This window comes from Miscanthus floridulus, chromosome 3, assembly GCF_019320115.1.
Source record: "Miscanthus floridulus cultivar M001 chromosome 3, ASM1932011v1, whole genome shotgun sequence".
Taxonomy (NCBI): Eukaryota; Viridiplantae; Streptophyta; class Magnoliopsida; order Poales; family Poaceae; genus Miscanthus; species Miscanthus floridulus.
In genome coordinates, this window is record NC_089582.1 from 70,818,455 (window position 1) to 70,842,775 (window position 24,321).

The 24,321-nt window shown below is 41.7% G+C and overlaps 1 long non-coding RNA gene across 2 annotated transcripts; it reads right to left on the minus strand.

Annotated features, from left to right (window-relative positions):
- Nucleotides 1-742: 742 nt before the first annotated feature.
- LOC136545933 (uncharacterized) lies at nucleotides 743-7,746 on the minus strand. Of its 2 annotated transcripts, none has more exons than XR_010781189.1 (3): nucleotides 5,762-7,746; nucleotides 2,014-2,177; nucleotides 743-913 (listed from the first exon to the last, which is right to left on the minus strand). It is a non-coding gene; the product is annotated as an uncharacterized lncRNA (long non-coding RNA). The 2 variants fall into 2 exon arrangements; XR_010781190.1 differs by having other exon boundaries at nucleotides 5,716-7,746.
- Nucleotides 7,747-24,321: the final 16,575 nt, after the last annotated feature.

The following is a 24,321-nucleotide window of genomic DNA, read 5'->3' on the forward strand; positions in this document are numbered from 1 at the left end:
TAGCTCACATATCCTCTCAATAGTCTACTGTACAAATTTCATACCATTTGCATAAGTATAGCTGCCTCTATGAAAAAGACAATTTGCTATTGCAAGAAATCATGTGAGAGCGACATAAACCAATAACTCATTCATACTTCATCCAATACTCATGAAATTTTTACCACACATCAACTATCACATGAGTAGCATGCCACAAAAATTTAACTTCATTTGTAGCCCTAGATCTGCAGTTATGGAAAATAACAAATTCAACTAGCATTACAACCTTACTGCACAAATCTATTTTTTGCAGCTAAAACTTTAAACTAAAACATGTCATATTATAGATCTACTGCATAGACAATTTCACAAGGATTGCATTGCACATCTCTTGTTCTACCTGTTGATGCAACTAAAGAAGCACTTGCGCCTGGCCTCTAGGTAGTCCACGCTACTGAATGAGTGGAAGGAGCATATGACTTGTCATTGGGAGGAGCTGCTCGACTCAGTGACAAAGATTGTAACAGAACCACCCAATTTATACAAGATCAAGTACGGCTGTCCCCGCTAACACGTTGACACATGCATACTTTCACTTATATAAACCCGGTAGTCCGCCGAGTGTCCCAAAAGACCTCAGTAAATCAACATCACAACCAAGATCGCGTGATTAAGCAAATACACATCACATATGCAGAGTTGCAGTGAAAATAATATTACAAATGGGTTCACAAATAATAGTACATGTTTGGGTTTCAAAACCACTTAGTGAAAACAACATAGCTTTCAAATGATTACCTTAATATAAGTTCTAAATACATTGCTAGCATAAGTGACATCATCCGACAGAAGCATATAGACGAGAAGTAACTATAGAATCACCGAGCCCACCGGTGGTTAGCCACCATCGTCAACAGGCCGAGAACTTCACCTGCAACATGGTGGGATAAACTCTGAGTACTCGAATGTACTTAGCTAGACTTATCCATCATAAACCAGAAATAAAGTGACACTAAGGATTATGCAAGGCTTTATTAGTGGATCTAGCTGGACAACCTTTTTGCATAAACGCTTGAGTAACCATTAGCATTATTCACCTGTACTAGCAGTGACTTTTAGCCATTACCTACCATCTATATTAGCACCTGTACTAATCAATCACTTGATTAAGTTGCAAACAATAATAAACATATCAGGTATTTCGTGGCTCATTATCATTATCATCATCATTTAACTATATCTTTAAATTTAGTGAATCTACGTTGCCACTGCCCAGTCAAGTTCTCACTATCCGGGAGAGACGGCAATTTGAATCGATTCCTATCCAGCTGAAGGGGTATTCCTAACACAAACCTTGCTTCCCTGTCAGGGTCACAAACAAGTCACCTTTGGTACAATTCAGGAGTCGTGATTCCGATCAGTGCCGCAAAATCAGAGAATCACTCTGTCATGAGTGCTCGATGACTTAACCTACCCTTGGGCTTATGCCAATGGTTCTCCATACATCCTTACTACCATCCAGATTGCGACCAACTGCTCGCGTCCCCGGCCTAAATCAAGCTACTAGGCTTCACGGTCGGAATGAGTTATCCGGCCAGCTAAATGTTAGGCTGCGTTCAACATGACGTAAGGACGTACAGCGTATCGATCCTCAAACGACACAGACAGGGATAGATTCACTCCCAAGACCTCCATGACCTTGTTGCTACACTACCGTCATCCTGTCCGGTCTCTTTTCATTATTAACACATGGTTCTTTTTCATGATAGCAAATATAACCAACCATGACCAGAGCTCATCCTACATCTCATAGGTGATAGGAAATCACCTGACTTCTACCAGTCTATGCATATGTAAGCATCATCTGATCCTACTCTTAATTAGGATTCATAGGATTTTATCTAGACAAGGTAAGGATATAATGCAACAATTGGTTCCAACCAATTCTTATAATTAATGCATTGGATATTTATAAAAGATACTCAAGATATTTATAAAAACAAGGGAGACTTAGAATGCTCTGGGGCTTGCCTGGGATCCAACACTAGGTTAGTGTTTGTTAGACGACACTCGCTTGGTGAGCATCTCCCATCCTAGCACTTGTCCAGTCCTTCCACCTTCGGGATAGGTCCACCATACACCATCTTTGGGTTCGGCTCCAACATCACATCATTCATGTGGTTCATCTAGTGCACCTAGATGGGATGCAAGATGCAAGTGCATGAATATGAAGAATGGTAATACAAGATGCATCACATAAACATTCAAGACAAACACAAGATTATGCAAGACATAGACACCAATAGCTGTTTAACTAACATCACACAACTAACTATAGAGAGCAAGCACATCAAGCATGACACAAGTTTAACAAGGTCACAAGTATCATAACTTGACCATCAACAAGGGCATAAGCCAGACTTAGCAACACATGGAGTAAAAAACCACAACTAGCATATGTCTATTTCTGGACTGGAAACAACAGCTTCATGTTTGGATCATAACTAGAGTTATACAAATCCAATAGCCATGCAACAAGACATTCAGGAAAGCTTATGAAATTCTCTACATTTCATCTATAACCATCACAGCATGATTCACAAGTTAAGTGGGTCAAAATTATATATTTATAGAAACTAGTCTAAACAAGATAGAGAGCAATCAATTCTGTAACCCAACTTTAACAGCTGTAACTCTTAAACTACTTGGCCAAATGACACCAAATTTTAACAAAAGCTAGATACATGAATTATCTACAACTTTTGTATAAACAAGTTTCACAACAAAGAACATTATCATGAAGAACATTGCTAAGTTCCCAGATCTATCCATAAACCACATCGGCAAGAAAATAATTATTAACTTATGTTGCAAACACATAATTGGGCAAAACCAACTTTACCAACATTTCACACATGACTAAGAACACCAGAAAGCATGGTGCTCACCTCTAAATAAATTTTCTTAAAGCATTTCTTAATTTATTTAGACATCAAGGTGTATTTATGAACATATACCAAAATGCACAAAAAATTCTACAAAAATTACAGTAGCTCACATATCCTCTCAATAGTCTACTGTACAAATTTCATACCATTTGCATAAGTATAGCTTCTTCTATGAAAAAGACAATTTGCTATTACAAGAAATCATGTGAGAGCGAGATAAACCAATAACTCACTCATACTTCATCCAATACTCATGAAATTTTTACCACACATCAACTATCACATGAGTAGCATGCCACAAAAATTTCACTTCATTTGGAGCCCTAGATCTACAGTTATGGAAAATAACAAATTCAACAAGCATTACAACCTTAGTGCACAAATCTATTTTTTGCAGCTAAAACTTTAAACTAAAATATGTCATATTATAGATCTACTGTATAGACAATTTCACAAGGATTCCAAAAAGTCCTCATTTGCTATTTTACGAATTTCCAATGAATTACTATGAATTTCCAAAATTCAGCAATTTTCCTGCAAAAAGGTCCTTAACAGCACTATTCATTCAAGTCATAGACTTCGCAGTTAGGCCCTCCTCTTTCAACAAATTTCAGCACGAGGTCCTTGACGCGAACGTGAACAGAGGAGGCACTGGAGCTTGTCGATGTCGGCCGAAGGAGACTCGTCGGTGGTGGGGAAGTGGAGGCGGAGCACCAGGAGGTTGGTGCGCACTCGTAGGTGGCCGCAGCTTGCTCCGCGGAGGCCCGACACGGCCTGGCTGCTCGTGCTGGCGACGACGGCCGAGCGAGCGCCGGCGGCTGGCAGCGCACAGGCAGTGTAGGCAGCCAGGAAAGAGACGCGACTGCGCACGGGGTGGCTCAGCGGAATGTGAAGGCGAGACCGGTTGGGACTAAGGAGCGACGGAGGAGCGGAGGTAGGGAGCTCAGCTGACCTGGCCATGGCGGCCATGGTAAGAACGACCGTGCTCAGCGCAAGCAGGCTCCAGAAGGCGAGTGAGGGAGAGCGCTGGGGAGTGGGGAGCTCGGCGTCCACCTCTATACTGCATAGGGGAGGTAGGGCGCATGGCAGAGGAGGCAGGAAAGCTCGGACAATGGTGGCCACATCCACGGACACGCGGCGTCCTTTGAGGCCTTTTACCGAGCACGTGGTGGGCGACGGTATGGCCGACGTGGGGAGCCAATTTGGGCCACTTTCGGGCTGAATTTAGTAATGGGGCCAAAATGAAGTTTGCTCACCTCAGCCTGCTCCACATTTCTTATTAAGGGTGCCAAGTCATTTGAGCAATAGATCAGTAGTTAATTATCTTCCCAGATGATAGTGTCAACACATTGATAACGGTCACGGAAATTCACTTTCGGAGGTCAAAACTCGGTCAAACTCAGTGCAACTTTTTGCATGCTCTTCTCCATAATATAACCTTCAACTTTTATTTTTGGACCAACTCAAGTTGCTTAACTGAATTTCGGAGAACGTGAGACGCCAATGCGGATGTCAATGAAATTCCAGACTTGGAATATTTCCAAGCACTGAAAACTGCAGTAGATTCAATCTTGTGACCTCTATTTGACTTAGTTCCAAGCTGATCTAGGTCTTAGTGCAAAAACAAAGTTTCTTCTACATAATATGAACTACAACTTTTATTTAAGGTCCAACATCAAAGCTTGTATAGAACCTACAATTCTTCTTTGACCAAAGTAGGATCACGATAAAGCTTAGATTATCCTTTTTGATCCATTGGAGCATTTTCTTGGCATTTGCCCAACATGAACCTTTCATGAATTTTGTTGTAGAGTTCATCTAGAGTCATTTGGGAAAGGTTGCAAGGTTTGGTTGATGATCAAGAATTCCATTCACTTTATAAAACAATTCAAGCAAGGACATAAGTTGTCATTTCATGTGACTTCTTGATTCCAAACTTCACGAAACTTTTCCATGGATCAATATAGATGCATGTTGATGTAATATACATGAAATAAGCATGTTTAACATTACCCTTGCATAATCTTAACAAGGGTCCAATGTAAGCAAAATGTGTGTGGCCCAAGTTTAAGTTGGAGCTCATTTTCATATGTTTGACCTAACATCTCCATCACCACTTAACATGTCATGGTTGAGCTCACACCCATTGCTTAACTAGTGACAAACACCTAGGGTGTTACAAAGATGGTAGAGCGGAATGTCTGGTAGGAGTAAACATGTGTGTGTGGGTGTCCCAAAGTAGTCTTTCCTGCAAAAAAATTAGTCCTGACACTAGCATGTTGTCCCTTGCACTTCCCTTTCAGCTTTACAAGCAGGATGAAATAAATGAGTTATGTTATTGTATTCCTTATAGGCTAGGATGTCCTAAATTTCATGGTTCAACCCACCCATAAATCTTGCCATAGCAGGTTCCTCATCCTCCTCTATGTTACAACGCAACATACCCATTTGCAGTTCCTAATAATATTCTTCTACACTTTTAGTACACTGCCTTAATTGTTACAACCTATTTAATAGATCATGTGCATAATAAAGGGAACAAATCTAGCTCGCATGATTCATTTCAAAGCATCCCAAGTTTGTGGTATGTTATTAGGATTTTTCTTGCCATGCTCTATCCACCAAATAGAAGCAAAATCAGTGAACTCACTAGTTGCAGCCTGGACTCTTTTATTCTCAAGAAATTCATGGCATGTAAATTTTTTATCCACAACAATCTCCCATGTAATGTATGCATCAAGATCATATTTACCATCAAAAGGAGGTATCTTAAATTTCATCTTACCAAAAGCATCATCGTTGTTCCTGTACATCACGTCGGCGATTCATACCTTCATGATTGTGATGTAGCCTTCGGTGAAGACGAGCTTCTCGGTCACCATGTTCAGTATCTGCTGAATATTCATCGTCAAAATTATCCTCGCCATGGTCACCATGAGTATTGTTGTCTTCTTGTCTTTGATTCTCGCCACCAGCATTGAGGTCATCAAATCGCCTCAATAGAGCAACGAGGTTGGTGTTTATTCCTGCAATTGAAGTCTCCAATGCAGCAAGCTTGGTGTTTGTGGCAATCTATGTGGTTTCCAACCGACCGAGCTTCGAGTTGGTGTCAATATGGGCCGACTTCAACTAACTAAGGCGCTCATTGGTGACCTATACATCCTCATTGAGGCCATCAATGTGCAGCCTCACCTTGCGTTCAAAGTGTTGCATGAAGGCCTTCATCCATGGTGATTGTGGAGGGGTTGGTTCTGATTCTCCTGGCATGGTTACAAAACAAGAGAAAAAAACAAAGGAACAAGTGAAAGAAAACTGTCCTAATGCTACTAGGGTATCGCTATGATAATCCTCTCACTCTCAACCTGTTCATGCATGTTCTTACCTGTTCTTACCACGCTCAATAGGAGGGGAGGGCAGCCAACAATTCAGCAACTCAACTCAAGAAGCAAGTGTATCGGTGCCACAACATCAATTCTTGTCAAGCTATAGTCGAATTTGTGGGGCTGTAGGAAGGCTAAAAGTAGCAAGGAAATACTAGCACCACGTTAATCACAAAAGCAAGTTGAGAAATCGTTCAACGGTGGTACCGTGCTGGTCCTAGGCTAGACCATGCTAGAGACACAAGCCTGGACACAAACAAAGTCACAATACAACAAGAAAAAGGCACAAGACAGCAAGCTATCACTCCCCTTCTTATTCTCCTCTCTTCTTTTCTTTCTCTTCTCTTTCGCTTTCTTTTCTTTTTTTCGTTCCTTTTGTTTTTTATTTTTCTTCTTCTTCTTTTCTTTTACTTTGCACAACTAGAACAAATCTAAATCTTGACAAATCATATTTTAGAGAAAGAAGTCACAAATTATTTCTCTTTCTTTTTTAGGGGTAACAAGAATACAACTAACTACTCAGATTTTCCTTTGTGTTCCCAAATCAGATTTTGTCGGTACGAAAAAAAATTGCGGTGATGAATATGGTGCAGTGAAGACATCTATGGTAGTAATGATTGCAATGGGGGTGCTAAGAATAGGATGTGCACGAGTGCTAACAACAGGATGCACACGAGTGGAAGTGGAAGGGAGCATGCAATATTCTAAAAATAGGATGCGCAAGAGTGGAAGAGATGGAGCGGCTAGGAAGGGCTGGGGAACACGCGCACGAAAGGGATGACCATGCGCGGTTAGGTGGAAGGAGTTTATGCAACGCGCGAGTCACACAGGAAGCAGGGTGGTGATGACAACAGAGATATATATGATTAACAGTGACTAAAGCATGACAAGAACTTGAAACTCTAATAGGCTAACCCTAAGACCAGCAACTTGACTCAACTAATGTAAACTAAACTCAATAAGCCTGAACTAAGCAGTACTAGTAAATGGCTCAAAGGGTCTATGGGAATATGGAAAATTAATCTACTATTTTTTTGGCTTTTTCTAGACTATAGGAAAATAATAGCGAACTAAAATCTCTCACTGATCAAACCTTGCTCTGAATACCACTTCATAAGGGTAAGGGTGTCCCTATCTTTTGGTGGAGAGGGGTAACTTTGATTTTGTGGATGGAGATGATGTTCACGATCTAACTACAACCATCCAGGGATGATGTGCCTTAGCAACCGATACACCGACTCCAAGGTTCGCTACGTTCTTGTGGTGCGCAACCTAACCACAAGGGCACTCGTCCTGCAAGCAATCGAAGAACATGCAACAACCTATTGAACAAGCACTCAATTGCAAGATAAAAATGAAGGTTCCAATCTGAAAACATGAGATGGTGGGGTTCTGAATACAATCAGCCGGGCAGTTTATCCATCACGGACGCTGAAATGTGGTAGGAATGGCTAACTCGATGAAACAAAACCCAACTAGTGGCGGTGGCTGTAGGAGCCTTATGTATGGTGACCAGAGGAGTGCTGGGTGGTGCTAAATCCCTTGATTCAGTAAAAACAAAAGAGAAACAAGGACATCCACTACATGGTTGCATGGAGCTCCCTTATTGACTGAAACAACCACTAAAAATAGGTGTGTCCACAGAAACATCTCAGGAGTAATTCAATGATTGCGGCCCACACTGAGAAGATATGAGGATGTGGTTGGATCCGTTCAAAAGTAGACTTGGTAAGCTTCCATGAAGTGCTTGAATGCCCCAATCCGATTCCATATGAAATCTTGGTGACCATCACAAGTTGGTGTTGTTCTGCAGTCTGAACCCACCCCTCATGAATCCCCTTCCTTGTGGTTCCTCTCCATTATTCCTAAGCAAAACAAAGGTGCATGGGTTTCCATGGTCTAAATAAGATGAACAAGAACTCAAGAATGAACTCACCTGATAGTTGAGTTGACGTGCATAGGTGCGAGAATAGGACCATGAATTTGTACTTGTGCAGGTGTGGATGTATTGATGGTGTTGATGTCCTCATCATAATCTTGGCATAAGATAGGTGTACAGTTTATGTTGAACTGTACTATAGGCTTCAGGAAATCATTTTTGACACACATGATGGTACTCCTAGGTGACGTGGGTCAAGTGGAAACTCATTTCGGTCTGTTTGGAGATAGTGTTAATCTCGAACGCAAGATAGGTGCACGGTTTGCGCCGAATGAACCATAGGCTCTGAAATCGCTTTGGGCACACTGATGGTACTCCTAGGTGACAAAGGTCAAGTGGAAGCTCATTTTAGACTTTTTGGAGATAGTGTTACTCTCGATCCAAGATAGGTGCACGGTTTGCACCAAATATACCATAGGCTTAGAAATCATTTTGGACGCACCCTGATGGTACACCAAGGTGTCTTGGATTAAGCAGAAGCTCATTTTGATCAGTTTGGAGATAGTGTTAATCTCAATGCAAGTTAGGTGCAGGTTTACGTCGAATGTACCATAGGCTCAAAAATCATTTTTGACGCATCCGAAGGTAGTCCTTGGTGAAGTGGGTCAAGTGGAAGCTCATTTCAGGTCTGTTTGAAGATAGTGTCAATCTCAACACAAGATAGGTGCACAGTTTGTGCTGAATGTACCATAGGCTCTGAAATCGCTTTGGGCACACCCGATGGTACTTGTTGGGTATCGATATTAGGGATACCCAAAGCAAGGAAGCTAGTGCCCACGCTAACTTCCCTAGATGGCTCAAGATGTATTAAAAGGTCTTGCCCAACCCCAAGGCCATAGGCTCCATCTCGCCCGACCCCTTAGGTGCGGGCTCCAGTCATGCCCGACCCTAAGGACTACAGTTTCTATCTTGGCCAAGGCTACGGGCTCCATCTCGCCCGACCTCAATGCCATGGGCTTTGTCTTGCCTAACCTCAAGGTCAGTGGGCTGTATCTCGCCTGACTCCAATGACACGGTTTCTGTCTCGCCCAAGGTCGCGGGCTCTGTCTCGCCCGACCTCAAGGATGTAGGTTTCATCTATGTCCGATGGGGACCCATACCGCCACCAACCACTCTAGGTCCAAGCGTATGGGTCCTAGTTCTAAAACTCTGATGCCAGGGAAGAGGCTGGCATGCCTCGATGTAACCCATGGCCATGACGGGCCATACCTGGGGATTCATATCAAGAATAGTGTCAGGCGTGCCGGATGCTATTCTACCTAATCCTCGTACAGACGCTGATAGGACTCATTAGTTCATCACGACGTCTACCGAGATGGAGTGAAATGCCATGACCGGTAGATGACGCCTATGCATGGTGCCAGTAATGAATAGGGCCACAACACGAAGCCATCCCTGTTGACATCTACAGGATCAAGTGGGACCCGCATGAAGGAGAAGAAGGACCTGGCAACCCTAGAAGCCTTCTTGTAACACCCTAGGTGTTCGCCTTGCATAACTTGACTTGCATAGCATGAGCATGATCATCAAGCATTCATATATAAGCATTTACACTTGAAACATTCGATTGAAACATGTGCAACATTTCTTATTATTTCATGTTTCCATGTGTATATGCACATGATCATGGGTGTATACATGTAATTGGTTGATATGAGTCACTAAAACATGTTAGCAACACTTAGGTTAGCAAATGGAACATTGTTCATGAAGGTCACCTTTCATGATCAAGCGCTTAAGTAATGTTACATGTGTTGACCTAGATAGCCCTATGTGTGACCAATGCATGAAATGATTGGGTGACCTTGAAATTAGCTTAAACATGTTTAGAGTATCACTATGAACAACTTTGATATTCATTGGTTAGGGGTAAATAGGTCATTAAGCCCTAGTTTGAAGGTATACCATCATTTAAATGTGACATGTTTGACCAAGTTTGAACTATGTGCTAGAGACCTTGCATGGAGGTGGTCACTAAAGCAAAGTTGTAGTGTTTGGCAAGAGGAACAACTTTTATTTTGGGTCATTGACTGGTTTAGCTCCTAACATGCTTGATTTTGGCTCACAAAAATCACTAATACACTGATTTCTACACTTAGAAAAATTTTCTAAGTCTAAGATGTTGTACAGTCTGACGAGCTAACTTGGAGATGATCTAACTCAGTTTTGGTGGAGAGTTGGAGCATGATCCTTTAAGAATAAATGTAACTGGTACATAGAGCTACCACTTTTATTTAGATAGTGTACACTGATACTTCACAGTTTAAGCGAATGAACGTCACCAAAGTACACTGTCAGGCTTACCATCGCGCGACTGAATGAACTAAATCAGCCGTTCTCGATGGCCGACCTAGCTTCAGAGCCCGTATGCCACGTGGAGCCAAGGCATGCCGCGCATCGCCGGTGCCCTACCCCGTGTGGCCAAGCCTAGGCCAGCGCGCGCCTTAGCATCCCCAGCACCCGCCCGCACTGAGCCACACTCGCCATTTCCATTTCTCTGCCTCCTCCATCATCGGCCAAAGCACCGCAGCAGCAGCCGAGCTTTTCCCCACCTCCACCATCGCCATAGCCAGCGCAAGCTCACGCATCTTCACCCAATTGCCACCAGTAATAGCTCCTCCATGATCCTGCCATCACGCCGCGCCCACAATCATTTCCCTAGCCACGCTCGGTAAGCTGTTTTGCCATGCGAACCTCACCATTGCTCCTCTGCCACACTCCAGTCACCGTGGTCCGGCCAACTCCGACCACCGTGTGCCACGATAGAGTGTGCAATAGGTGCACCGTAGTTTGTTGGTGCTCATCCGCGCCTTAGTTGGAACCGCCGTGGTCACCGCCGACATAACGCCGATTGTCTAGCTCCGCTGAGTCACCATGGCCACCACTGTCGTTGTTAGCGCCAGCGAGAGGCCCAACCAAGTAGCTCAATCGATGCGCTAGGTCGTGGGGGTCATGATGTGTAGATGTCATTGCCAGCGAAGCTCGCCGTCGATGAGCCATGGCTGCACAGTATCGAACAGCAGCTGCTGCTCTGCTTCTGTGTCACTGACGCAGTGGGGTCCACTGTCAGGTGGGACTCGGCTGTCAGCGACTGGTGAAAATAGGATAGGTCATTTGTTTATAGATTTGGTACAATCTTTGAAATTTGATAAGTTGGGCTATGTAGATTCAAAAACTTGTGAAATAAATTTGGTAGTGTTCCTTAGGAAGTGTAGTGTTTAGGAAAAATATGATATTAGCATTTTCAGTAAAGTTTTTAGAAGATTTAAATTGAAACTTGAAATGTGTTTTTGAATGCATGCAAACTTGTTTATTTTATATCTAGAGTTCCTGTGCTCCAAAAATTATAAAATTTTTGTGGTAAGCTATTCTTGACATGTATGAGCTCTGGTAAAAATTTGAGGTTCAGTGCATGTATAGATTTGTAGTTATAGATTTTTCTTTTATAAATAGGTAATCCTTGTATGAATTTTTATAAATTATTTATGAATCCAATATTCATGAAATTTGTTGGAGGTTATCCTAGTACCATATGGATGATAAGAAAAATATAAAATCTATTGCTTGATACTTTTCACTAGGGTTTTCTATTTTTGCTATTGTAAGCCTTTCTGTCTTGTCATTTTCGATATAGAATATTCTACTTGGTAAAATGGCATGAAACTTTTATAGTAGTCTTTTGGTAGCATTAGTAAGGCACTGTAAATTTTTGAGAATTTATGATGCACATTTAGTATATGTTTATTATTTAACCTAAGTAGCTAAATAAAATAATAAAGGCATGTAGATAAACACTTTGGGCTTTACCATTATGTTTTCTTGAGTGTATTTGGTATGCTTACACTGTTGGTAGACTTTGTGTGTCGAATTTTGAATGCTTATATGAAGTAGAAGTATTGTGGCTTTATAATGCTTCCGGAGTGTCCTGATCATTGCCCCACTTCCTTTCTTTAAGGTAAGCCCCAGAGCATTCTATGTCTCCCAATATTTTACAAATAATTACTTAAGTTCTTATGATTGCTGCATTAGGTTATAAGAGTTGAATGGAACCACTTGATGCATATAAATTCCTTGTCCAGATATATACACCATAACCATGTGTAGGTCCAGGATTGAATATATGCTTAGCCATGCTTAGACTGGTAGAAGTCAGGTGATTTCCTATCACCTGCGAGATATAGGTGGAAACCGGAGCACGGTTGGCTATATTTGCTATCGTGGAACAGAACCATGGGGTAAAAGAAAATCAAGGCCGAGCAGAGTCTATGCATAGGCTGACTCATGTGATTCCGTCTATGCTGATTAAGGACCATATCATTGTTGGCGCTTCTGACAAGATTGAATGCATGCCTATTACTTAGCTGGCCGGATAACTCATTCCGACTATGAAGCTGAGCAGCTCAACTCAGGCTAGGTCCCATTCTGTTGTGCACTCCTTGCAGGGAGCCAAACTGAGCCCAAGGGCAGGGTAGTCCTGAATGTCCTGGCATTTGGTGTCCCCGATTGTGCGGCGTGGTACGAACCTGCGAAATGTGTACCTGAGTTGTACCAAAGGTGACCTAAGGCGACTAATGATCTGGTCTGCCTAGGTTTGTGTTAGGAATAAATTCCCAGCTGGTTGAAATCGATTCGAATCGCCGTCTCTCCCGGATAGTGAGAAACTTGGCTAGTCCCAGCATCGTAGTAACTATGTTATGGAACATGATGGTTCGAATGAATATGGAATTACAATACTAGCTATGGTTACTATTGTATGCTTTTAAAATGATATACTCCATGTTTGGCACAAGATAGTTGCTAATTTAGAGATGGATAGTTATAATTAACTTGATAATGGAACTATAATTGTATAACTGAGTTAATCGCTTTTATGCAAAATGTTGTCAAGCTATCTACACTTATACAGCCTTGCATGATCCTTGGAGTCATTTTATTTCTGGTTATGATGGGTAAGTCTAGCTGAGTACCTTCTCGTACTCAGGGTTTTATTTTCCCATTGTTGCAGATGGCACTGTGTATCATGGTTATTGCAAGAGTTGCTTCTATCCCGCTGTGGATGAGGAGTAAGCCTTGGGCAGGCTTCTTTATTAATCCCTCCCCATGCTTTTCTAGATCATGATCGTATTTTGGCACTGTATTAAACTATGCTGAAAACTTTACCTTCAAAACTTAATTTGCTTCCACTTTTATCTATCAAACTCGGTTTGTAATAACTCTGTTTCATACTCTGATGATGGAAATGTATCTATGAACTTTATGTAATATGTGACATGTATGTTCAATCATGTATGATCTTGGTTGTTGTAAATAGTTTATCAAGACCCGTCATGGTACTCGATGGACTACCAGGTTTATATGGGTTCAAGTATGACAGTGCAACCGCTTGCGGGCTGCCATTGTACTTGTACTCTTATAAATTGGTTGGTTCTGCGACAGCTAGCATTAGAGCAAGATTCAACGTTAATTGTCACATGTGTATTTAAAACAAAACTTTTTGTTTCCAAAACCTTTTCTAGCAACTAATAGCTATATAAATAGGCATTTGAAATCTAAAGTGTGCCAATGATCACTTTCCTTATGCCCAAATTAAGGACTATTAGGTGGCTATTTAAGTACTAACATGAGGGTTTTTACTTTGTCGTCCATATGGCATGCTATTTCATGGATGCCATTCACTTGAATGATAATGTATGGATCAAAGCCCCTACGCCAAGGTAAGATGATGAGTGGCATGACCGCAAGATGTGAGCGTGCGGTCAGGGAGAGTTAGCTTTGGTATGGCTATGTATGCATGCTTCCATGTGTATGTGGTGTGTATTTAATTATGGGTTTAAACTATTATCGGGTAGCTTGATACGGAAGTATATGTGTGGGTACACATATATGGAAGTATTTAGATTTGCATTCTACATATTTACTTATGGGTTTGGGCTGAAATGAAATTTTATGCAGGTGCACTAACAACAAAACGTGTAGCTCGACTAGTTACACCATATATGAGAGAACATATGTATGCCACTGTGTCTACCGTTAGAAACAATTTTTTTCCTAAGTTTGTGAGGACGTATGGAATGAGCATGCATCATGATAATTATCATTCACATAATTACATTGTTCCTCCCCTTATAAATTTCTTACTCGGTTATGTAACTCTTATCCATTATGGCCTTGTCTCACTAAATGTACATATTGGTGGTACAGATGGCAGCACCAGTTGGATGTGAGAATTTCCTGATGGTTTTTGGATCACCTACCCTATTGTGGAGAGTTCTACACTTTGCGGGGTGCCATGAACCACCCCTTTATCATTGGATTGAAAAGTACTTGGAAGGATAGCCATGGTACGAGGTGCGGCTCACTATACTAGCCTGCACACAACCGCCCTTCTAGCAGGAGTGGAAGGCAGAATCGGAGGGGAAGACTACTTGGGAGGCTGCCCAAGTTGTGGCCTTTGAGGTTTTGAGGCAAATCTACCAACAGCATGGGGATGCACTTACTGGCAGTGCAGCAAGTATGTTTCCTTGGGTGGATCCATCCACCACAATTGGGAACAATGCAACCAAAATGCATTGATCAGAGATCGGGATGAGGGAGCAAATAGCTCTAGTCCCTCCATGAGTGCAATGTTTGCGGTGATGAAGATGTTTTGTGCATGCTAGGACACCAGAGATTTCTGGCAGGAATCATACATGACCTGCATGGACAAACTCATGAGAGCTGAAGCCACGTAGCATAAGCTCAAGAAGTGTGTGTGCAAGCAAAAGAAAGCCGCAAGTAAAGCCCGATGGGAATCTAACCAAGCCTATGTAGCTTTGGGCACTCTTCATGCCCAAATGGAGCAAGTGGATCAGTAGAGGGTAGCAGCTCAAGAAGCTAGAGCTAATGATCAATCAGTACTTGCAGGACTACGGGAGCAGTTGGAGACCGCCCGTGCGGAGGTGTCCATAGCTAGACCTCAGCGTGATGTAGTAGAAAACCATGTTGCTACAATAAGGATAGAGCGAGATAGGCATCGCGACATGAGTAATGCCCAGAACCATGCTGAAAGGGGCTTACGTCAGTAGCTTGCACAGGCTCAACTTCAAGTAATGAACCTTCAGCATGAAGTGCACTATTTGAACAACCAGTTGAACCCAGTCCTAGATGGGGAAGAAGATGGTCCAAATATGGAAGAAGACGATGATGAGGAAGAGGAAGAGGTGGAGCCTGAAGAAGGAGATGATCCTATCTCTGACCTCGATAGTGATCATGATGAGGATTAGATCGCATAGTACTTAGTAGAAGTACTTAATGTATCATCATTGGTTATGTAATGGACCTGTAGTTTGAGTTTGGTGTTGGTGATTGAACTATCATGTAATATTGTTATTTGCATGCTATCGCACGTTTGGTTAAACGCTAATGCAAATTTCAGTTGATTTATCTGAGATCATAATTTGAGTATTAACGTGCTATGAGTCCGATAAGTGATCAAATTGGTGGTGACATGTTGTGAGAATGAATTATTATGCCTTTGTTTTTATTGTATGAATATGAGATTGTCTCTAGTAATTTCAGTTTGGCATAATTATAAATTCATCTGCAATCTTTGGCATCAACCAATAATCGCTTATTGTTACAACTTCGCAGATGGCGCGCACCCATGCGAGAGCTAGTAGCAGCCATGATGGCAATGGCGATGACTTACCACCACTACCACCGCCATCCGCTCAGGAGTTCTTTGCCCAATTCTTGGGGAGCCAAAGGACAATGGAGGAAGCTCTGTGCCTAATCACGCAGAACACTGCTTGTGGCCACCCACAGCAACAAGTGGCCGAGCCAAATTAGCATAGTACATTCAAGGAATTTCTGGATACAAAGCCTCTTATCTTTAAGGTGGCTAAGGAACCACTATAGGCTGACAAGTGGCTCAACACCATTGAGCAAAAGTTTTGTCTGCTAAGAGTCACCGAGCATCTGAAGGCTGAGTATACTTCTCACCAAATGCAAGGACCAGCAGGGATCTAGTGGGCACATTTCTTGTCATCTCTACCTACTAATGCACGAGTGACATGGGAGCAGTTCAAGTTGGCTTTTCAGGGGCATCATATTCCCCTAGGCCTAATGCACATGAAAGCGGCTGAATTTATGAGGCTCACTTAGGGAACAAAGACCCTCACCGAATATATGCATGCATTCAACAATCTGTCCAGGTATGCTCCAGGGTTTGTGAATACCGAGGAGAAGAAGATAGAGAGCTTCAAGCAGGGGTCTAGGCACTAAACTAATGAAGACCATGGCCAATTCCAAGTGCACCACTTACAACGAGTTTATTAGTGATGCTTTGACCCAGGAAAACCACAATAACATGCATGTGGTCACTAAGGGTCGCAAGAGGGACATTCTAGGTAGGTGCCTCCTGATCTTCATAGTCTAGAGCGCCTATCATAGCTAGGCCTATAATTCCAGTCCACCTGTACCCAAGTTTAGGCCTCCACCACCTAAAGCTCAGAACTAGTAGGCCACAGAAACCATTCTGTAAGGCATTCACTATTGCCTTACCAAAAGGAAATGGTAGTCAGGGGAGCTCCACAGGACTTAGGAGTAATCAGCCCTATTTTAACTAGCAACCAGGTGAGGCATTGGTCCAAGGAATGCCCCCACCCCAAGAAGAATGGCAATCCTGAATCAGAACATTCAGAGGCAGGCGAATATAAGGGCACGTTCGGGATACATGCATTATACAGCTGTTGAGGAAGTGCCCACTAGAGAAGTTGTCATAGCTGGTATGTTTCTTGTCAACAAGCATCCCACTGTTGTTTTATTTGATTCAGGAGCTTCTCATTCATTTATGAGTCAAGCATTTGCATCTAGACGTGATCAGGAAATAATTGAAGTAAGCAAAGGGGGTTATAATATAAGTTTAGCAGGGGCTACTATTTCTACAAATAAGATAGTAAAAAATGTGCTCATCTCTATACAAGGGAGGGAGTATACAATAGATTTGATAATATTGCCTGAGTTATCGATAAGTATAACCTTAGGCATGAATTGGATGAAGGATCATGGTGTTCTCATTGACACCAGCACTCGTACTATTATGTTGAGAGAACCTAGGGGAGGGAATGCTTTTCTAGGACCACTCTCCCAAAATTTTGAACTCCAACATTTAGCTTGTGCTATCCAAACCACCACCCTTTGTGATATTCCGATGGTTTGTGAGTTTCCTGGATGTATTTCTAGAGGAATTACCAGGCTTACCACCTGATAGGGATGTGGAATTTAAGATTGAGTTAGTGCTAGGTATGGCACCTATCTCAAGAAGGCCATATAGAATGCCACCAAATGAGTTAGCAGAACTTAAGATTCAGTTATAGGATCTGTTGGACAAGGGTCTTATCCAACCTAGCTCATCTCCATGGGGATGTCCAGCATTGTTTATGAAAAAGAAGGACAAGTCACTAAGAATGTGTGTAGATTACCGACCACTCAATGTGGTAACCATCAAGAACAAATACCTGTTGCCCCACATCGACATCTTATTCGATCAGCTGGCAAAGGCAAAGGTATTCTCCAAAATTGACTTGAGATTAGGCTATCATCAGATAAAGATCAGGCCAGAGGACATACCCAACACTGCTTTCTCTACTAGGTACGGCTTATATGAGTATTTGGTTATGTCTTTCGGACTAACAAATGCTCCTGCCTACTTTATGTACCTGATGAATTCGGTATTTATGCCCAAGCTCGACAAGTTCGTGGTCATGTTTATCGATGATATATTGATTTATTCAGGAAAATGAGTCAGATCATGAAGAGCATCTAAGGATTGTTTTATCCTAGACTGAAGGGAGCATAAGCTATATGCAAAATTTTTCAAGTGTGAATTTTGGTTGAGCAAAGTACCTTTCCTAGGTCATATCTTATCAAGAGATGGAATCTCTATAGACCCATCAAAGTACAAGAGGTCATGGATTGGAAAGCCCTGACTTCAGTTCATGAAGTTCAGAGTTTTCTAGGTTAGCAGGATATTATCGTCATTTCATTCTCGATTTCTCAAAGATAGCTAAGCCCATGACCTAGACTACTTTAGAAAGATGAGAAGTACAAATGGACACTAGAATGTGAAGCAGCTTTTCACACCCTCAGAACTCTGTTAACTACAACGCCTATCTTAGCACAACTCGACATTGAGAAGCCTTTCGATGTATTTTGTGATGCATCAGGTATAGGTTTGGGGTGTGTGCTTATGCAAGAAGGAAGAGTTATTGCATATGCTTCTTGGCAATTGAGAAAGCATGAAGTTAACTACCCCACGCATGATTTAGAACTTGCAGCAGTTGTTCATGCATTAAAGATATGGAGACATTATTTGTTGGGCAATGTATGTCATATATATACTGACCACAAAAGTCTCAAGTATATCTTTACCCAACTAGAGCTGAACATGAGACAACAAAGATGGTTAGAATTGATTAAGGACTACAATTTAGAAGTGCACTACCATCCGGGAAAAGCTAATGTAGTAGCAGATGCACTTAGTCGAAAGTCTCATTGTAACACTAGTGGAAGCTTTGTTAGAAGATGGATTCAATTTGTTACATCCTATTGTACTGCACAACATCACGATTAGTTGTTCACTTGAGAGCAAAATCATAGAGCTACAACAGATAGATGTAGGCATAAGTCACATCAAGAGAAAAATGCAAGAGCAAGAAACCAAGCATTTCAGATTGGACGAAAGAGGTGTGCTATGGTTTGAGGACCGACTCGTGGTACCAAAAGACCATGAACTTAGAAATCAAATTTTAGATGAAGCTCATTCGTCCAAATTATCTATCCATCCAGGTAGTAGCAAGATGTACCAAGATTTGAAAAATCCATTTTTGGTGGACTAAGATGAAGAAAGAGATCATAGCCTATGTCACTAGGTGCGATAACTGTGGTAGAGTAAAAGTTGTTCATATGAAGTCTACCAGATTACTTCAGCCATTGCCTATTCCAGGTTGGAAATGGGAAGAAATCAGTATGGACTTTATCATAGGCCTTCCAATGACACCACAAGGTCATGATTCAGTATGGGTTATTGTATATCATCTCACCAAGTCAGCACATTTTATACCCGTGAACACAAGGTATATAGTTGGGAAATACGCTGAGCTGTATGTTTCTTAGATTGTGAGACTACATGGAGTACCCAGGACCATAATCTCAGATCTAGGACCATAGTTCATAGCTTGTTTTTGAGAGCACTTACACCAGGCTTTGGGAACTAAGCTAATCAAAAGTTCAGGCATATCATCCGCAAACTTTAGGACAGACGGAGCGAGTGGTCTGTCGGATTACTTCAGCCATTGCCTATTCCAAGGTTGGAAATGGGAAGAAATCAGTATGGACTTTATCATAGGCCTTCCAATGACATCACAAGGTCACAATTCAATATGGGTTATTGTAGATCGTCTCACCAAGTCAGCACATTTTATACCCGTGAACATAAGGTATATAGTTGGGAAATACGCTGAGCTGTATGTTTCTCAGATTGTGAGACTACATTGAGTACCCAAGGACCATAATCTCAGATTGAGGACCATAGTTCATAGCTCATGTTTTAGGGAGCACTTACACCTAGGCTTTGGGAACTAAGCTAATCAGAAGTTTGGCATATCATCTGCAAACTTTAGGACAGATGGAGCGAGTGAACCAAATCTTGGAAGATTTGCTAAGAGCTTGTGTTATATCTTCAAAAGGGTCATGGGAGAAATGGTTACCTTTAGCTGAATTTTCCTATAACAACAGTTATCAAGCAAGTATCAAGATAGGTTCCATTTGAAGCTTTGTATGACAGAAAATGTAGAACTCTATTGAATTGGATTGAGCCCGGTGAAAGGAGATACTTTGGTATTGACTTTGTCAATGAAGCTAAAGAGCAAGTGCATGTTATCCAACAGCATATGAAGGCAAGCTCAATTGAGACAAAAGAGTTATGCTGATAAAAGAAGAAGACCACTGACTTTTGAAGTGGGTGACTATGTGTACTTGAAGGTATCACCCATGAAAGGGGTGAAGAGATTTGGAATGAAAAGAAGCTTTTGCCTAGATATGTAGGGCCATACAAGATTCTAGAATGAAAGGGGAATGTTGCTTATAAGTTACAACTTCCACCAGAGATGAGTGCAATATTTGATGTCTTCCATGTTTCTTAGTTGAAGAAGTGTCTTCGTGTGCCTGAAGAAGCTATTGCACCCACCAATGTACAACTTCAATCGGATTTGACCTATGAAGAAAAGTCAATCCAAGTATTAGAAGAGATGGACAGAGTAACACTGGAGTAAGATCATTAAGTTCTATAAAGTGGTGTGGAACAATCACAGTGAACAAGATGCTACGTGGGAACGAGAGGATTATTTACGAGAGGTTTATCCTGCCTTTTTCCAAGAATGGTAGGTCTTGTAAATCTTGGGACAAGATTTTTATAAGGGGGAGGGGCTGTAACACCCTAGGTGTTCGCCTTGCATAACTTGACTTGCATAGCATGAGCATGATCATCAAGCATTCATATATAAGCATTTACACTTGAAACATGTGCAACATTTCTTATTATTTCATGTTTCCATGTGTATATGCACATGATCATCAGTATACACATGTAATTGGTTGATATGAGTCACTAAAACATGTTAGCAACACTTAGGTTAGCAAATGGAACATTGTTCATGAAGGTCACCTTTCATGATCAAGCGCTTAAGTAATGTTACGTGTGTTGACCTAGATAGCCCTATGTGACCAATGCATGAAATGATTGGGTGACCTTGCAATTAGCTTCAACATGTTTAGAGTATCATTATGAACAACTTTGATATTCATGGTTAGGGGTAAATAGGTCATTAAGCCCTAGTTTGAAGGTATATCATCATTTAAATGTGACATGTTTGACCAAGTTTGAACTATGTGCTAGAGACCTTGCATGGAGGTGGTCACTAAAGCAAAGTTGTAGTGTTTGGCAAGAGGAACAACTTTTATTTTTGGGTCATTGACTGGTTTAGCTCCTAACATGCTTGATTTTGGCTCACAAAAATCACTAATACACTGATTTCTACACTTAGAAAATTTTTCTAAGTCTAAGATGTTGTATAGTCTGACGAGCTAACTTGGAGATGATCTAACTTGGTTTTGGTGGAGAGTTGGAGCATGATCCTTTAAGAACAAATGTAACTGGTACATAGAGCTACCACTTTTGTTTAGATAGTGTACACTGATACTTCACGGTTTAAGCGAATGAACATCACCAAAGTACGCTGTCAGGCTTACCATCGCGTGACTGAATGAATTGAATCGCCGTTCTTGATGGCCTGACCGGCTTCAGGGCCCGTATGCCAGTGTGGAGCCGAGGCACGCCGTGCAGTCGCCAGCAGCCCTGCCCCATGTGGCCAAGCCAGGCCAGTGCACGCCTTAATGTCCCCAGCACCCGCCCGTACTGAGCCGCACTCGCCATTTCCATTTCTCTACCTCCTCCATCAGTTGGTCGAAGCGCCACAGCAGCAGCTGAGCTTTTCCCCACCTCTGCCATCGCTATAGCCAGTGCAAGCTCGCGCCTCTTCGCCCAATTGCCACCGCAATAGCTCCTCTGTGATCCTGCCATCACGCCGCAGCCCGCAATCATTTCCCTAGCCACGCTCGGTAAGCCATTTCGCCGTGCGGACCTCGCCGTTGCTCCTCCACCACACTCCAGTCACCAGTGGTCTGGCCAACTCCTGACCATCGCGTGCCACGATAGAGCGTGCAATAGGTGCACCAGTAGTTCGTTGGTGCTCGTCCGCTGCCTTAGTTGGAACCACCGTGGTCACCGCCGGCATAACGCCGATTGTCTAGCTCCGCTGAGCCGCCATGGCCGCCGTTGTCGTTGTTAGCGCTAGCGAGAGGCCCAACCAAGTAGCTCAATCGATGCGCTAGGTCGTGGGGGTCATGATGTGTAGATGTCATTGCTGGCGAAGCTCGCCGTCGATGAGCCATGGCCGCACAGTATCGAATAGCGCCGCTGCTCTGCTTCTAGTGTCACTGACACGTGGGGTCCACTATTAGGTGGGACCTAGGCTGTCAGCGACTGGTGAAAATAGGATAGGTCATTTGTTTACAGATTTGGTACAATCTTTGAAATTTGATAAGTTGGGCTATGTAGATTCAAAAAATTGTGAAATAAATTTGGTAGTGTTCCTTAGGAAGTTTAGTATTTAGGAAAAATATGATATTAGCATTTTCAGTAAAGTTTTTGGAAGATTTAAATTGAAACTTGAAATGTGTTTTTGAATGCATGCAAATTTATTTATTTTATATCTAGAGTTCCTGTGCTCCAAAATTATGAAATTTTTGTGGTAAGCTATTATTGACATGTATGAGCTCTGATAAAAATTTGAGGATCAGTGCATATACTGATTTGTAGTTATAGATTTTTCTTTTATAAATAGGTAATCTTTGTATGAATTTTTATAAATTATTTATGAATCCAATATTCATGAAATTTGTTGGAGGTTATTCTAGTACCATATGGATGATAAGAAAAATATAAAATCTGTTGCTCGACACTTTTCACTAGGGTTTTCTATTTTTGCTATTGTAAGCCTTTCTGTCATTGTCATTTTTATATAGAATATTTTACTTGGTAAAATGGCATGAAACTTTTACAGTAGTCCTTTAGTAGCATTAGTAAGGTACTATAAATTTTTGAGAATTTATGATGCACATTTAGTATATGTTTATTATTTAACCTAAGTAGCTAAATAAAATAATAAAGGCATGTAGATAAACACTTTGGGCTTTACCATTATGTTTTCTTGAGTGTATTTGGTATGCTTGCACTGTTGGTAGACTTTGTGTGTCGAATTTTGAATGCTTATATGAAGTAGAAGTATTGTTGCTTTATAATTCGAATTGAGCGGGTTTTCGGACAGGTTTGGTAGTTTGGTATGTTGCATGGTAAAAATGGTGTTTGCTGTAAAAATGGTTAATAACAAAGTTGTAGAAAACTTCTTCATGTATCTTGTGTTAAAATTTCAGAGCAACAGGCCAAAGAGTTTAGGAGTTATGGCTGTTCAAAATTAGTATTTCCGAATTGCTTGCTCTCTGGAAATTTCTGGACAGCACTGGATGGCTTGTCTGTTTTGGTTAAGATAAACTATGAATTAGCTTTTGGTGATTAAGTAAGAGTTGGAGACAATTTTATAAGCTTTCTAGAAAGTCCAAGATCACAGCATTTCGATAAGTAGAACTGCAGTTATGAGTAAAATAAGTAGCTGCTGTTTTGTTGTGTGGTACATGAATTGTTGAAGTAGTTAATTAAATAATCAAGAAGAGATATGCACATACTCAGTAAAACATGATACACTTGTTATTACTTCAGTACCATGATGTTAAGGTTTCTTACAAGAATGCATTCATCATGTATCATCATATTATACTGGTCGGCATGCATACATTCGCAATACCTTATGCCATATTCATACATCTAGGATCGGAAGAAGAAATAATGTTGCTAGAGTTCGACGAAAGTAGAGGAAGGGGACCAGCAGGAGAATCCTCAAGCCATAGCTCCTGACCCTTTCTCACATTAAGATCTAGAAGCAAGGGTTGCAAAAATGAACACTGAGTAAAACTGGTCAGACTGCAAGAAACCTACTGCCTCAGCGGCTACGACATTTTTGCTCACCAAGCGTGATCAGAGTTTTTTCACCCGCACCCCGAGCTTTACCGCCTTAACGACATAAAGGGTTGAAACGCATTAACCTTTTTATACAAAAAGGGGAGAAGAGCTAAAAATCTATTTGGCCATAACAAAATTTAAGAGCTTGTCCACTTATTACAAGTTAACCGCCTAGCTTATCTACCTACCTAATTTCTTGGGGGGATGATCTCATCCTCTATCTCGGTAGGTAAGTCCTATGCCTAGAGGGGCCACCTCCTTCTTGATGTCATCTTGCTCGGCATCGATATAAACAGGCGTGAGAACCATCATAGGTAAGGAGGGATATGGAGCTAAAAATGCTCCTATGGCCCATTCAGGCCTAGGAGTTCGAAGACTGGCCCTCTGATGGGTTCACAG